The 18,287-nt window shown below is 39.8% G+C and overlaps 1 protein-coding gene across 2 annotated transcripts in view; it reads right to left on the bottom strand.

The window, feature by feature from the left end:
• Window positions 1-18,287, bottom strand: part of cald1a (caldesmon 1a) — a 65,806-nt gene that overhangs the window by 44,124 nt on the left and 3,395 nt on the right. The window lies entirely within an intron of this gene.

The raw sequence follows: 18,287 nt of genomic DNA, 5'->3' as shown, positions 1-18,287 counted from the left end.
CCCTTTCCTCAGTCCCAAGGAACCTGCCAACACAGGCCAGACACAGGCATCTCCCTAACAGGCCTTCATTGTTCTGCTTTGTCTTTGTTTTGTTTCTCGGCTGCAGGGTTTATTAAAACAGAGCTTAATGAGGCCTGCAAGCATGTTACCCCAGACCCAGTCCTCTCTAACCCTCAGTCTGGCCTGAGTACCCAAGCCTATCCATCCCAAATCTCCAACCCCTTAAAACCCAGCCTTTCCATCATTTCACTCTTCCTTCATCCTCACACCAAACCCACCAAAACAAAACGTTAAATCTACTCCCACTTCACCCAATATCACACTGCAGCCCTTTTTCACTGCCTGCTTTGGAGTGACAGCTAGGGTAGCTATCTGGATAAATAGCTAAATATGGCTGGCTGAATTGCTGGCTAAAATTACTAGTTGAATGGTGCTATATAGGCTATATCCAAAACGCGAATCTACTTGTGAATTTAAATTAGCCAGCTTTATAGCTGTGTTAGCGATGCAGTGATGATATAAAAGTTAGCCAGCTAGGTTGATAGCAATCTTGCACACTGTTTTGTACCAGTAAATTCATTGTTTTTGTACCAGTAAATTCATAATTTTAGCATATATGTTGTCATAACATATAATTGAAAGCACTAGTCTTGACTGCTCCCAAATAGGAAGGTCGGACAGGTTCCACTGACAATATTACCCTTCTCTTAAAACATTTCTGGCATGACTTTGGCAATCTTAAATACCGGTACCTCTGAAAATAGAAAGGTGGCCTTGCACTGACATTATCTTAAATGCTATCTACACTTTGACTCAAGAGACCACCTATAAGAAAGGAGACGAATCATGAATTCTCAGGATTTTATGCAAGTGCTTGCATATTCAACCATCCATTTGAAACATTTAAGTGATCCATCAGCACAGTGCTTAAACCTTGTTTGCATGTTCAACCAATCACTGCATAATATGGTTCAATCAAGACCCAGAGGCAACAATGAATTCCCTTGCCAGAGCATTTTATAACAATAATGGACAAAATCATTGAATATTGCCAAATTATCAAATTATTGCAGTCATTTTAGCGGTTTATCCTGTAGATATCACACACAAATCCCACTGGAATCCTTTAGGCAAAGAATGAACTAGCTTCTTTCAAGTGTGAAGGAGAGTTGAAACCCCAGAATGAATCTGCATCTGTCTGAATCTTCTTGGCTAGCACCTCAGCAGCCATTACCACCAGACCCACTGCCGTAGACCTTCGCTGTTTAATAACATGACTGATTGTTTCTCCTAATCATCTTCAGCAGGTCTCCTATAAAGACACTCTCCTACGCCAGCTTATCTCCCTGCAGAGAAGCTCTGATTAAAATCCTTTTCAGAGGAAGTGAGTGCATCTCAAATAGCATCCTATTCCCTATACAGTGCACTAACTTATACTGGCTCCTATCATAGGCAGCGCAGAGTAGGGTACCATTTGGGAGGAAAGAAATATTTCTGGCATCCCAGTTCCCCTGCCAGTTCTATATTACCCAACAGTGAGACAAATTGATGAATCACCCAATGGTACAGAAATGATTCCAAACTAACAGATTCAAGCTGGGCTCCTTTCTAGTACAATACTGTATATGGATGAAATAGTAACTTACATTCCCCTTCTGTGGTGTTTGGCATTATGGGATGCTAAGAGAGTAATACATGTGCGCCTACACACACACACACACACACACACACACACACACACACACACACACACACACACACACACACACACACACACACACACACACACACACACACACACACAAACGATAACAGCTATATTTGATCTTCAGGGTTTAAACAGACAGCACTGCCTCCCCCTTTACAAAGCACTGATAAGTGAAGTAAGTAATGGAACTGATGGTTATAATACATTCCTGTGGGAATATCAGAGGTAAGTGCCTGAATATGCTTCTGATTACAAGGGAGGGAGTATACTCAATGAATGCACTCTTAATCAATTACTACATCTCCTAACACCATGCAGAACGAAGACCCCAGACTGGGCTAATTCAGGTGGGGAACAATTCAAACATCAAAAATCATTTGGCTTTAAAAGGAAAAATGACAGCTGCCATTGCACATGCAAGCTGCTGTGCTGTTCAAAGCTGTAATGTTCAAAGCTGCCAAAACACCCGGACAAATCAGAATGATCTAACTCAGTTTAACGCTGTGTAATGACATCGTCACATATTTGAATTGAAACAGATCAATCAACATAGTAAAATTGTAGTACAAGTAGATTCAATAGGCTGGAGGAGAGTACTGACGTGATTTAACATCAGAATTATGTGTCATACTACTTATGGATTAAACTGAGTGACACACAGATGAGCAACATCCTTAGCACTGCTGGATTCTCACACTAAAGGGAAAATCCATAAACTGGATTGTGTACAACTGAAATGTTCCTTTTGGTTAGTCACATGGTATAAACCTATTGGGGTTGCTGCTCAAACGACTTTATTCACTAAAATGTATAACAACTGTGCATCGCAAAGACCAAGCAAAAACGTAGAGACGATCAGAGTTCTACAGCTGCTATATTACGGCTCTACATTCACATCTTCGATTCTCTTCAAAAGCACACACTAGAACTTGATTTTGCTGGTTACATTTGAACTTTCCACTTAGGAGGAATGTTCTGCCTTGTCGGTGCAATGTTTTCTTCCTTCTTCTTCTTTGCTAAAACGTATTGCTGACTTCCACCTGTTTAGCTTGGCTGAAAATGGTTGGCAAACTCAGTTACCACTAAGCAGTGTTTGTGGGTCAGGCCATGCCCCCATGAAATGAGGCTTCACTCTTTCAGAGTGATACACACAAATGTGGCTTTATTTGTCTTGGCTTGAGTTGCGCTTGCGCAGCTCTCACCCGGAGCAGCTTGTGTGAACACTGCTATGGGTCTGCTGGGTGAAGGAACATGGCTTTACAGGAAGGGCTGAATGCCGCTGGGGCAGAGCCCTTCCTGTGCCCTTCATGCTGGCATTGCCCGAGTCAGAGGAAGCAGGAGTGGCTCATATACAGACGACGATGAGGTGAGCTCACATCACGTCATATATCGCAGTGCTGGATCAGAGTGCTCCGTAAAAAACAGAGGTGTCAGTGACCAATACATTTAGACACTTAAAGATCGCCCTGACCATGACCAACGCATTGATGATCTCTATGCATTGTCTGTGCACCCTTGCTGTTTGGAATTTGCCCTGTGCAAAATCAAGGAGATGTTGTGCCATAATGTGCCCTTCACACCTGAGGTTATGGCACTGACATACAGGGCTGGCAGGTGTGTGCCGTGTGCTATTGGCCAGAAGGGTAGAGATGTAATATGTGGTGGAGGTTGCACATGTTTCATAATGCTTTCTGAGTCAGCAATCACAGGCCGTCCCATCTAGCACCCACTGGGCTGGCTTTGGGAGTACTGGTATTGAAACCATGTTGTTGAACCAAATCAATGACCAAAAGAGTCCTAGATCAGAGAAGTAAAATTGAGCTGTACTTTAAAGGACCTGGCCTCTGGTGGGCTTGACCTTTTCATTTGGCCTTTTGAATGCGCAACTGTAATATGTTTCAGTGAATTAAGTGGTCTGAGGGTCAAACCCATGTCGTACCTTGTTCCTTCCCTCAGGGAACTTGGGTTGTATACATAATCTATTGCTTAACGTTTTTCACATATTCACACATCTTTCATTCATATCAACGCAATATCTTAATCATGCAAATTCCCCAGAATTTCTCAAATTAAAAGACATGTCTGGGCATGAGTTTCAAAACTCAGTTTGAATGGTAAATCCTCCTGTTACCCGAGAGACTGAATTCTCAGCCACTCTCTCACGAGAGCCGACATTCATCATGATTTCACCATACCCCCCCTTGCTTTTACCACTTCCACCATCCATACAGTACCACACACACACACACACACACACACACACACACACACACACACATAGTGCTACACATGTGCCACACAAACACACGCTAACTTCTACCTCTTTTCATGTCCCTTTCTGCTTCTCCAAACACATGATCTCACTGGACCTCCACTAAATATTATTCTTCATGCATGCTGTTGGGATTTACCCCACCATACCACCAATAGGACCGCTCATTCCCCCATTTACCTAAAATATGGGACTTTTGAAAGTAAATTCGAAGGACTTGATTAGCTATGTTTGTTTAGCTTTGGGGGTTGAGGAGGAGAGAAGAAGGAATGTTAGCTGGCTCTACAGGGAGACGTGAAGACCTGGTCGCAGCACAAGGCATATCTGTGGTCCCAATGGGAAGACGCCAAAGGAAAACACAGACCATATCAGCTCGTAGAGACATTTCCTGTGCTTGTTTTATCAGATGAGGAGAGAAGCTCAGGGGTAAAAGTCCTGTTCAACAATGTTACACAGTTTTAATCCCAACTGTTTTGAGAACAGAATGTAACACATCTTTGGAGAATGACATAAGGAGTAGTGCATGAGTCTTGAAGTTGGGAACTTAACACAAGCTTGAGATATAGACCTTAGGGTGAAAACGTTTACCTTATAAGACTTTGGTTGAGAAAGCCAAGGGTTCTTGCATCTCTGCCCATCCACTAAAAAGAGTTGGATAGGTTGCGGGTTGGATGTGAAAATACCCTTATACAGCTGGTAAACTTCTGGAGGCCAGGCTGCCTGCCAACTGGCATACGATGGGTAAATGTGCCAATTATTAGCATAGTCTGCCATGCAAACCAATTAGAGAATTTGGCCTTGAATGATAGCACTTCAAAGTCTAAGAAATGTGTGAGAGGTTTGATCTAACAAGCCTTCTAATCTGAGCCACGGCAAAAAGACTAAGTGTCAGTGTTCTTCTTCATCCACAGAAACTGAAGAAATCCAACTCTCTCCAGAGTCTCTTCATACCAAGGACTAAAGAGACACACAAGCTCGGTTTGGCACAGGTTGTAGAGAAATGCCGAACCTTTCCATTACAACCTGGCAGATCAATGAAGAACAACAAACAGAATATAAAGTTAAATTACAGAGGGGGATTTCATGCCATGAGAGGAAAGATAAAAACATTAGAGTGAGAGGAATTTTTTATTTATATATTACTAAAGAAATATCTGTAAGCCACTTGTTGCATATTTGCTGGGACCTAAATAAATAAAACTTCCCAAAAGCGGAATGCCCTCATTTTTGATTGTCACCAGTCGGGACTTAAGAAGATTCCTCCTTTTCGGCTCAGATTTTCCATATATGCCGCAACTTTACAATTTTATTTGACTTACTGTGAGGTTCTGGATACAGTGAATTCAAATTACATGCTATCAAATTCAAAGCAAAGAGAAACTAAAGTGAATGTGTTTTAGTCGGACTCCAGGGCAAATTCCCTTGAGGTTTGGTCCTGTGTCTTGAGGTTTGATCCTCCGCTTGAAATGAACTGAATACTCCACAATAACAGTTATTGAAAGGACAGCACCTTTAGTTTGATTGTCCCCTACGAGACATTGATGGTGTTGACTAATCAAAGACAAAGAAGTCATACTGTTGTTATGTAACTGCCAGCATATAAAGGCTCTTCCACACCTTCAATATATTTAAAGCCAGACAATCTGCAGAAAGTCTATCCATCTGGAAAGAAACTACTCTGAGTGCTCCATTACAAGACCAGAAATTGGCAAACTATGTTTGGATTTAGATGTCAACATGTACTAATTTTGAAATCTTTCCAGACCATTTTGGAATCATAAATGTCAAATATTATTGGTAAACAATGATACATACATACATACATCTTCTTCCGCTTCATCCGGGGCCGGGTCGCGGGGGCAGCAGTCTAAGCAGGGATGCCCAGACTTCCCTCTCCCCAGACACTTCCTCCAGCTCTTCCGGGGGGACACCGAGGCGTTCCCAGGCCAGCCGGGAGACATAGTCCCTCCAGCGTGTCCTAGGTCTTCCCCGGGGTCTCCTCCCGGTGGGGCGGGACCGGAACACCTTCCCAGGAAGGCGTTCCGGAGGCATCCGAAACAGATGCCCAAGCCACCTCAGCTGACCCCTCTCGATGTGGAGGAGCAGCGGCTCTACTCTGAGCTCCTCCCGGGTGACCGAGCTTCTCACCCTATCTCTAAGGGAACGCCCAGCCACCCTGCGGAGAAAGCTCATTTCGGCCGCCTGTATCCGGGATCTTGTCCTTTCGGTCATGACCCAAAGCTCATGACCATAGGTGAGAGTAGGAACGTAGATTGACCGGTAAATCAAGAGCTTCGCCTTGCGGCTCAGCTCTTTCTTCACCACGACAGACCGATACATCGACCGCATTACTGCAGAAGCTGCACCGATCCGTCTGTCAATCTCCCGTTCCATCCTTCCCTCACTCGTGAACAATGATATTGACGAAAATGAACAAACCCATTTTTCGTGTTACACTATTTCTTTTTTAATACATTTGTTTAATTTGTAGCCTCTCTCAGTGATACTAACAGCACCTGTAGGCTTGCAGACTGCAGCAGCAATATAAGAATCAGTCAAAATAAATCCTGTCATCACAGAGGCATGGCAGAATTCAGGGAGACACACAGGAAAATAAAAAGAGATAGATTCCCCAAGACTCCTAACAGGAAGGCACCTTTAAAATGTATTACAGTTCAACTAGCCCCCTTTAAAATAACAACTGTCTTTAACTATTAGCCTTTACTAATAACTGCAGTGATTCCAGGCAGTCCTTTCCAAAAATGGGTCTGGAGACAATTACTTTATGAATTTCTCATGTTGAACAGAAAGACGAACTTCCAGAGCAGAATAATGATTCACATCTACACAGAATATAAGCAACTCAGGTCAGTCAAAGTGTTGAAAAGTTAAAGGGGATCTCCAGCATTAATCACCATTCCAAACACTGCAACAAAGCCCTTGGCCACAAGCATTTTGTAATAGGCACTAGAGTTACTGGGATTTTAAAAAGGTTTCACAAACCAAATTTCTGCATCAAAGCCCTTGGAAACAATATTTTTCCCTGTAGGCCGTACAGATAATGGGATATTCAATACATTCAATTATTATAGAGGCTCCACGAAAGACTTTGGCCAATATCTTATGCCTATTGCAGACCCAGAACTCGAGTCTATTGCCTCAAGCCTTCTGCCAACTACACCTAATCTCCCTCCTCCAATCCCATCCTTGAGCATGAGGACATCACAACTCTCCCCTTCACCATTGTTCTGAAGCCAGTGTCACAGTTTTATGAAATAATTATCAAGATGATGGTAGAACTGATCCTGAAACAGTCAACGAAGGGCAGATTAGCAGAGAGAAACTACAGCCTGTACCGTACAGCGTACACCAGACTCCGGAAACCCAGGGCAGAGTTCCCTACATCCTGCCTGGGACCTAGCCCATGCCAAACCCTTGTTATCACTGTGCAGAATTACCTCCAGATTCTGCATCTCACTCTCCCTCTTTCTCTCCCTCCCTCTGCGCAACGCATTACCCAAGCACTTTATGTAAAAGAAAAGAAGCCGAAAAAGACTGAAAAAGACCAAAAACGAAGCCTGGCTTTTATGCATTCCAAAGGTTATTCCAATCGTCTGTCAGCAGGTTCTGTTCCTTATAAGGCAAGGGCATTCCCCTCATATTTTCCAAACACTTCAGTGTTATCAGATACAGTTTCATGGACAATTACTGTGCTGCCTACATTGGAGCAATCTGTAGCTCCATTGCATTAGCCCCCTTTGTCGCTTTTTCTGGTGTTCAGTTATTTTACATCAACCTGAGATCAAAAGATAGGCATGTTGAAATAAAAAGAGGTTATTGGCTGGTTGGTCTTGGTGGCCTGGTTGTCCTGCGAAAGAATAAGTTCACCGCAAACGAGTGAGAGCAGGGGTGGATTTTGTGATTTGGAAGCCCTAGACAGAGGTCAAAATAGATCTATAGTTGTTAATTGTCCAAGTTGGTTTTAACATGTCTTACGTAGCTAGTAAGCATCGGACAGGGAAATAAACCATGCATGTGTGCTCGAGAGGAGGAGCAAACGTAATTGCTAATACCCAACAATAACAAATCTGAATCAAATGTGGGGGAAGAAATCAACTAGTGTGAAAAATTGGCAGTTCTCCTTTAAGTGGTCTTCCCTTTCTGAACGAGACCGGTATAATATTAGCTAGTCCAGGGTGGTTTAGGGATACTAATGCGAGTGTCTAAAACAGGTATAACAAATGACATTTCTTCATACAGTGGGGAGAACAAGTATTTGATACACCTCCGATTTTGCAGGTTTACCCCCTTACAAAGCATGTATAGGTCTATAATTTTTATCATAGGTACTCTGCAACTGTGAGGTTGCAGAGTAGGTACTCTCACATTGTATTATTTTTTAATAATTTATTTGCATTTTATTGCATGACATAAGTATTTGATCACCTACCAACCAGTAAGAATCCCACCTCTCACAGATGTGTTAGTTTTTCTTTAAGAAGCCCTCCTGTTCTCCACTCATTACCTGTATTAACCGCACCTGTTTGAACTCGTTACCTGTATAAAAGACACCTGTCCACGCACTCAATCAAACAGACTCCAACCTCTCCACAATGGCCAAGACCAGAGAGCTGTGTAAGGACATCAGGGATAAAATTGTAGACCTGCACAAGGCTTTGATGGGCTACAGGACAATAGGCAAGCAGGTTGGTGAGAAGGCAACAACTGTTGGTGCAATTATTAGAAAATGGAAGAAGTTCAAGATGACGGTCAATCTCCCTCGGTCTGGGGCTCCATGCAAGATCTCACCTCGTGGGGCATCAATGATCATGAGGAAGGTGTGGGATCAGCCCAGAACTACACGGCAGGACCTGGTCAATGACCTGAAGAGAGCTGGGACCTAACCCACCAATGGTGTCTGTGGCCAATAAGCTCTATTTTTGAATTCCATCTGTCCATAGAAACTGGTTGCAATCAATTTTAGCAAACTAAAATTAGAGGCTTTTTGGCAAGATATGGAGGCAAAAAGGAAATGTTAAAAGTAACATCTAACATCTAATCAAACCATCCACCAAAATACACACTCCTTTTCCAGGCAGGTTCATCACAAATTCAGTTGATTCAAACTTAAATGATTTAGTACCCAAATAGTAGAGGTATTTTTCAGGCGTTCAATATAGCCAGCTTCCACCTCAAATTTATATCACAGTGAAATCGTGGATCCAATCTAATAAACTCTAAAATCTATTAGATTTGGTTCCTAAGAAGAATTTGTAGGTTTTTACAATAATTGTGAAATATTTTTGAGAAGAAACTTCACTCAAGTAAAGGTTAGAATTTTCTTATGTTTTGAGTGTAAGCTCACGTTGAAGACCTTTTACTCATCTTCAAAATGGTTCAATAATTCTGAATGGTTAGATAAAAAAAAATAAAAGCTAGATAATAATGCCGTCATTTTTTTTTTACAATGTTTGAACACAACAATGCCAACCATGCGAATGGATGATAACAGCCTTCTGAGCCTACCAGTAGGCGTAGCAGGCCCCTTCTGACCCATATCTATGAGGTTGATAACCACTGATAACGCCCATTCAATCCAATGATAACATTCGAACCAGGTGCAATGACCCACTGACATCAAATATACAAACCAATCAAAAGTATGATCCATGACATGTTTATATGCCATACAGTGTAGATCAAATATACATAAATGTGATCAGTAGAGTTGTTGCAATTATTACATAATTTCCAGATCGCGATTATTTGAGCCAGATCGCAATTATTTTTATGGAACAATATTTTTATTTCAAAATCCTATTTTTCCAATCTAAGGGATTTTTACACCAATGTTATAAACGTCTCAACAATTACCAAGAGAATTACAACCCAATTTCCAAAAAAGTTGAATGTAAAAAAAAAAAAAGAATGCAATGATGTGCCAGATCATTTAAATCCTATATTTATAAGAAAATAGTGCAAAGACAACATATTGACCTTGAGAAATGTTATTGTTATTGTTTCTTGAAAAATAAATGCCTGAATTTGATGCCAGCAACAGGTTAAAAAAAAAAAAAAAAAAAAAGGGAGTTCAAAAGATTGGAAAAGTTGTGTAATGCTAAAAAAAAGCATTGGTGGAACATCTCACAAAAAATTTGATTCATTGGTAATATGTCAGTAACATGATTGGGTATAAAAAGAGCATCCCAGAGATGATTAGTCTTTCAGCAGTAAAGATGGGGAGGGGTTCACCACTCCGGACTAAAGAGGAGAGGGCCCATCCGGGTTCTTATCAGCAGCAGTTCAAAAGCCAGCATCTATGATGGTATGGGGGAGCATTAGTGCACATTAGTGCATTAGTGCGCATGGGTGTCTTGAACATCTGGAAGACACCATTAATGCTGAACAATATATGCTGGTTTTTGAGCAACAGATGCTGCCATCAAGACAATGTCTTTTTCAGGGAAGGCCTTGCTTATTTCAACAAGACAATGCCAAACCACATTCTGCACGTATTACAACAGCATGTCTCCATAGTAAAACAGGTCGGGTGCTAAACTGGCCTGCTTGCAGTCCAGACCTGTCACCCATTGAAAACATTTGGCCCACTATGAAACAAAAAATTTGACAAAGGTGATCCTGAACTGTTGAACAGCTGAAATCCAATATCAAGCAAGAATGGGAAAACATTTCACTTTCAAAACTACAGCAATTGGTCTCCTCAATTCCCAAACACTTACAGAGTTCAAGGAAGGGGTGAAGTAACACAGTGGTAAACATGCCCCTGTCCCAACCTTTTTGAAATGTGTTGCTGGCATCAAATTCAAAATGGGCATGTATTTTTCCTAAAACAATAACATTTCTCAGTTTCAAGATTTACTTTTTTCAGTTAAATATAGACAAATTATTTCCATATCATTGCATTCTGTTTTTATTTGCACTTTACGCAGCGTCCCAACTTTTTTGGAAATGGGGTTGTCCCTTTCCAATAGTTGGAATGTAATGCACATGGGTGCAGACAGCCCTTATAGACGTTATAGACGCAGATACTTTACTGAAACTTAATTTCAGTATGTTTAAACTTAGTTTAGAATTGTTTTGCACCAATACACCATTATAATTTCGCAACATTATAATTTAATTGACAAACGCGTTTTGGTTGCTGATTTGTTGCAACAACTCAAGTGTAATTTTTTTTTTACTAATATTGTGAGTTTTGTTATTTCCATCCATATTTCCTATTTTGATAATGTACATTAAAATGAATAGAAATATATGTTGTCCCATTATTAACGTTTGAAAATGAAATTCTTTGTCCTTGTGCTGAATTAATTTAATGAAGGTTGAAACATGTTTTGCAATGTGAGGTAGGCCATTTCAAATAACCAGGCTGGAATACTTGCAGCAGAACAAGAAGTAAAGGGTTACAGGAAAATGTCATTGTCATTGCTTTGCGGTTGCGCATGACGAAGAGCAATCGTTAACAACATTGATTCAGTGGTAATTGCAAAGCCAAACAACTGCACCACCCTGGGCGCATTTGGGTTTCAAGCTAAATAAAATAGGTGAGCCCAATAATTTCAAGGACGTGAATTGCCTGATTTGCACCAGAAAGTTGCCACTCAAAAATCTGAAGAACCATCTCCGGATCCATCACGTGTATTTTTAGGCCTACAATATTATGAGGCTTACACTATAATAGTAGCATACAATTTACAATATTTACAATTAAAACTTTAATTGTAATTATCTGTGTGTCAATTAATCGTCAACTACAATTTCATAATCGTGACAGCCCTAGTGAACAGTATTACCCTTTACAAACGAAAAAACTTCATGTATCTTGTTTTTTTTTGCTCCATGCTTGGACTAATGTCCTTATAGTGTAGTAAAGTATTTGTATTTAGATGTATCTGAACATCCATTCTGCATTTGTTAAATAGGAACTTCTTATTGACCCAAATTGTTAATAATATGTTTCTATACAGCTCTATACTGCATGATTACGGGTAATCGTCAATAAGTTGTGAAAAATTATGAGAGAACAAAAGCTACAGAGGAACAAAAACCCTACACCCCCCAAAAATGCTAGCCTATTTCAAGTGATTGACTTGGAATAAAATAAATGCAGGAACTAACAAATCGCACATTAGACTATGTTCATGAAACTGTATGTGTAAATACGGCTTGTCTGAAAAAGGAACCGTAACGACGTTTACCTAAAATTCTAAGTACCAGAACGCCGTTCCGGACCGTTCCGGTCCAAGTCAATCACTGCTTATTATCATTACCAATAATGGGATATGGGACTGTGTGATATGGCCAAACTCTCCATGTCGCAATATTCTCTTCAAACTGAAGGCACATGCTCTGTATAAGAAGCGTTAACAATTCATGGGGAAAAACTTTATGATAAATATAGTAAACTACCCTATGCCACCACATAAAATAATGGTAGGTATAGAGTTCTTTCTAAAGCTGCTGCTTTTGTGATAAGCCATTTTAAAACAGCTTTTCCAAATGGGAACACTGTGCAAAAACTGGGAACATAACATAAGACATCTGTACAACTACTCAAGTTTGCAGATGACATCCTTCTGGTTAGTCTCATCGCTGACTGCATGTCCATGTAATGTGGAGAGGTTTAGTAAAATAACCTCGAACTTTACAGAGAAAAACCATGGGTTTGATGTCAGGAATTTCCCTATAGACATATATAACTTCTTTGAGATTAAAGGGGCACACCATGCAGTGTAAAACCTATTAAGTTCAGAATACTCAAAATTAATTCCTATTGGAACCAGAACATCTGACTTTTTTACAAAGATGGATATTTTATGTAATTGTTACAATCATTTCAATAGTGGGTGCAAAATATATGTTTGACTAAATGATTGGATTACTTTAGACAAATGTACAGTGGGGAGAACAAGTATTTGATACACTGCCGATTTTGCAGGTTTTCCAACTTACAAAGCATGTAGAAGTCTGTAATTTTTATCATTTTTATCACAAAAAACCATAAAATCAGATTGTATGATTTTTAAGTAATTAATTTTCATTTCATTGCATGACATAAGTATTTGATACATCAGAAAAGCAGAACTTAATATTTGGTACAGAAACCTTTGTTTGCAATTACAGAGATCATATGTTTCCTGTAGTTCTTGACCAGGTTTGCACACACTGTAGCTGGGATTTTGGCCCACTCCTCCATACAGACCTTCTCAGTGCAGTCGTCCTGTCCCCTTTGCAAAAAAGCATCCCCAAAGAATGATGTTTCCACCTCTATGCTTCACGGTTGGGATGGTGTTCTTGGGGTTGTAATCATCCTTCTTCTTCTTCTTCCTCTTGAACTTCCTCCATTTTCTAATAATTGCGCCAACAGTTGTTGCCTTCTCACCAAGCTGCTTGCCTATTGTCCTATAGCCCATCCCAGCCTTGTGCAGGTCTACAATTTTATCCCTGATGTCCTTACACAGATCTCTGGTCTTGGCCATTGTGGAGAGATCAGAGTCTGTTTGATTGAGTGTGTGGACAAGTGTTTTTTATACAGGTAACAAGTTCAAACAGGTGCAGTTAATACAGGTAATGAGTGGCGAACAGGAGGGCTTCTTAAAGAAAAACTAACAGGTCTGTGAGAGCTGGAATTCTTACTGCTTGGTAGGTGATCAAATACTTATGTCCTGCAATAAAATGCAAATTAATTATTTAAAAAGCATACAATGTGATGTTTTAGATTCCATCTCTCACAGTTGAAGTGTACCTATGAAAAAAAATGACAGACCTCTACATGCTTTGTAAGTAGGAAAAGCTGCCATATCGGCAGTGTATCAAATACTTGTTCTCCCCACTGTATGTGTTTGATGTTTGTGTAGTTAAGATGAATTAATCAGTCAAAGTACATGCAAAAAAGGATAAGAAAATTTTTGAAAATATCAACTAAGAGCAGAGCATGCTGGGAACATTTTCATTTTAAACTCTTTGTATCATGTTTGAAAAATGTCTAAGCCGGCAAGATGTTTTCACACAGTTGAGAGAAATTGACATAATATCCATAACATCATGCAGCAAAATCAGAAAGGGGCTCTTTGGGTTATTTCACCATTCATTTTTGGGGGGATTTTTAGATCTACTTTAAATAAGGTTTGTGTTTGGTTTAGACTTACCCCTGTAGGCATTTTGATACAGTAAACCCGCAGCTATCCGCAGTTCCACATTCGCGAACTCAAGTATCCAGGAATTATTTTCAAGAAGTCAGACATTTTTAAAACGCGCTAATTTCAGCCATCCAAGCGTCGATCCGGTTAATTGCATGAAGTGCAAATATAAAGAAAATATAAACTGTCCCTTACATAACGATTATGCAAATAAACAATCACGATATGTTGTTTTCCTAGATGCGATTGTGTTGAATTAATAGTTATCCGCAATTTGTGTCACTTATCCGCGATTTTCCACATCCGTGAGGGTTCGCAGAACCGATCTCTCATGGATACGGGGGATGTACTGTACTTGATACTCTAATTCTTCTCAGGGCAAGGTATCGTTTGTCAATATACACTACAATTCAAAAGTTTGGGGTCACTTAGAAATATCCTTGTTTTACAAAGAGTAGCACATTTTTGTCTATTAAATTAACATCAAATTTATCAGGAAAACTGTGTAGATATTCTTTTGTAAATTACTACTGTAGCTGGGAATGGCTGATTGTTTATGGAGTATCCAAATAGGCATATTATCAGCAACCATCACTCCTGTGTTCCAATGGCACATTGTCTTTGCTAATCCAAGTTTATAATTTTAAAGAAACAAATAACTTTCTTCTGAAAGTTGTGAGTCAATTCTTCTTGTGAGAAATAAAGGCTTTTCCATGCGAGAAATTGCCAAGAAGCTGAAGATCTTGTACAACGCCATGTACTACTCCCTTCACAGAATAGCGCACACTGGCTCTGACCAGATTTGAAAGAGGAGTGGGAGGCCCCAGTACACAATTAAGCAAGAGAACAAATGCATTATAGTGTCTAGTTTGTGAAATGGACGACAGACAGGTCCCCAACTGCCAGCTTCTTTAAATAGTACCCACAAAACACCAGTCTCAACATCAACAGTGAAGAGGCGACACTGGGATGCTCGCCTTCTAGGCAGAATTGCAAAGAAAAAACAATATCTCAGACTGGCCAATAAAGAGAAGATTTAGATGGGGAAAAGAACACAGACACTGGACAGAGGAAGATCGGAAAAAGTGTGTTATGGAAAGATTAATCTAAGTTTGAGGTGCTCAGATCAGAAAGAAGAACATTCGTCAGATGCTGACCAAATGAAAACATTGTCAGAGGAGTGCTTGACACCATCTGTCAAGCACAGTGGAGGCAACGTGATGGTCTGGGGGTGCTTTGGTGGTGATAAAGTAGGAGATTTCCATCCATCCATCATCTTCCGCTTATCCGGGGCCGGGTCAAGGGGGCAGCAGTCTAATTTCCTCCTACAACAGGACAATGACCCAAAGCACAGCTCCAAACTATGCAAGAACTATTTAGGGAAGAAGCAGTCAGCTGGTATTCTGTCTATAATGGAGTGGCCAGCACAGTCACCGGATCTCAACCCTTTTGAGCTGTTGTGGAAGCAGCTTGACCATATAGTATGTAAGAAGTGCCCCTCAAGCCAATCAGAGAACACAGATTGAAAGCATGGGGTACTTTTGAACTCTAGTGTATATGCATAAATGTTTCTACTTTTAAATAATGTATACAATTCTGCTTGTCCTATATATATTTACACAGTTATCAAAACACTGAGTCACTTTATAACACATACTATTTTCTCACGTATAAGCTAACTGAAATTAGAATGGCAATTGATTTGAGCCTTGCTTATTGAAAACAATGCCTGTCGAAATTAACTATTGACATCTGTGGCTAGCAATCTTAAACGTACACCACTGACCCACTGACATCACCAAAATACACCACTGACATTGGTTTTATCCTTGTGATGCTTTGCCAAGGCCTTACTGCAGCAATTTTGAACTGCTGCTTGTTTTGGCTGATCTCAGTACGCTTTAGCTAATTCTATTTTGGCCTTTCTGTTTTTAGTGCTTATCAGTAGTTTGGATCTTGCAGTGTTGCATTTGTAATAGAGGTCAACCGATTATTATTTTCTAACACTTGGAACTCAAGTAAAAGTACCATTTGGCCATGTGCATTTGTGCCAAAAGCATTTAGTCTACGCTTCAGAGCTAATAAGCTGCACATCTTGATAGTCGACCAATTAGTGACCAATCGGTTTTGGTGCAGAAAGACGGGAGGTAATTAAGCCTGCATCTCAGGCTAATTACCAGAAACCACATGCTTAATATATCCGGTTTTGCCTGACAAAACCCATCCAGGCATACCTTTACAATCCATAGGAAATACATTTCAGAAATAAACAATTGAGGCATTTTGCTGTAACAATATCTGATTATATCTTTTGATGATATCAATAACTTTCATATTTCATAGTTTGGGTTGCTACTAGCTTATAATCTTTAAGGCTTAATGACACTTAATCAAAAACAATTCCAATGAGGTGAGTAAAGTCTAGTACAGACTAATTGTGTGTTCTATGATCATTATTATTATTGTAAAAAACAATTGTACATATTTTCTGAATCTGCCACCAGTGGATTCGCTAACTGTTAAAAATATCAGGAACACCACACATCAGATGAACATGTTCAATGTTGGTGTTATTTGTTTGTCTTCAAGTACACTTATGCTCATGAGTTTGCAAACACTGGCAGAAATTGTTAAATAATGGCATTCATTTTGAAAATATGACTGATCATGCCAAAAAAGATAGTGATAAAGATAGTGATAAAAGTTAGTGAAAAAAGATGATCACTAAATTTTATTTAAGGATAGTGATCATATGAAGCCATTTATTATCACATTGTTGTTTGGCTCCTTTTTAGATCATAATGATAACAGAAATCACCCAAATATCCCTGAGCAAAAGTTTACATACCCTTGAATGTTTGGCCATGTTACAGACACACATGGTGAAAATGGCAATTAAAGGCAAATTTCCCAAACCTGTGACTTAGTTAGTGTCTGTGCTATTAGTGTCTATGTAAAAAAATATTAAAGTTGCATGATATTGAAATTAACTGACATTGCTATATTTTGTTTTTCTGCGATATATATTGCGATATGAAAAAAAACAGGATGTATTCAAAAAGAGATTTGGCTATCAACCTGACAGTCTGTATCCTTCATTCTTCCCCAGCCCCATCCTCTACTATTAAAATGTATGAAATTTCTGAAAATTGTTATATTTCAGAAAAGTTTGCTAGATAATAATATGTAACAGTAATAGTATACCAATAGCAACAGTAGTAAAATAGAATGCGCAATTAGGCATAACTTACCAACTGCATGATGCAGTCAGTGGCCAGAGTACTGCAATCTGGTCCACTTGTTCAGGTGCTCCCTTCACCATGTTCGCGGCATTGTCTGTTGTTATACAGACTAGTATCTAGGCCCCAATCAGCTAAAGCTTCTCTCATCCCTGTTGCGATGTTCTCACATCCTCTGGGAAAATGCAGTTTGCAAACAGTGACTTTTCAGGTGGAAGTCCTCATTAATAAAGTGTACGGTCAGACTTATGTAGGGCTCCGTTGTCCGGCTGGACCACAAGTCCGTTGTTGTTGTATAATATTCCACTTGTGACAGCTCTGTTTCAACTAGCACTGGGATGGCAACTTGAGAAAAATAGTTGTGTGACGGCATTACATACCACTTGTCAAGCGACCGGATCATGTTTTTAAAACCCTCTGGTAACCATGTTAATTGGTACCATGTCTTTGGTGACGTGAAATGTTATTGAATCTATGATTTTTCTCTGCCGTTTGGAACTTTTCTCGTATGGTGTAATACTGGCAAATGCATCCAAAATATATTTTGGACAGCATTGAGATGCTTGGCACTCATATGAAGATTTCTGGTGCCGCCTTAAACGATCGAACACATTGATCTTGAGTGCAAGGCACTCTCGACTAAGTACCTGTTTTTGGTCAACATCATCCTGTCTGTAGCTAAAATATTTCCATGTAATTGACGATGCATTTCTTTTTGCAACCAAATTCTCCAAGCAGAGCCTGCATGTCAACCAAGTGCAGCATCGAACTCCGTGTTTAAAATAATAATAAACTGTGTAACCAATAACCTATAAATCTGAGTAAATTACCTTATATCAGATATACAATGTCAATGCTGAAACGATATATTGTGCAGCCCTAATAAATAGTCAATGAGTTAGCTCTCA

The sequence above is a fragment of the Esox lucius genome, chromosome 23 (genome assembly GCF_011004845.1).
Source record: "Esox lucius isolate fEsoLuc1 chromosome 23, fEsoLuc1.pri, whole genome shotgun sequence".
In the NCBI taxonomy this organism is placed as follows: domain Eukaryota; kingdom Metazoa; phylum Chordata; class Actinopteri; order Esociformes; family Esocidae; genus Esox; species Esox lucius.
This window is presented reverse-complemented; position numbering and strand designations above follow the sequence as displayed.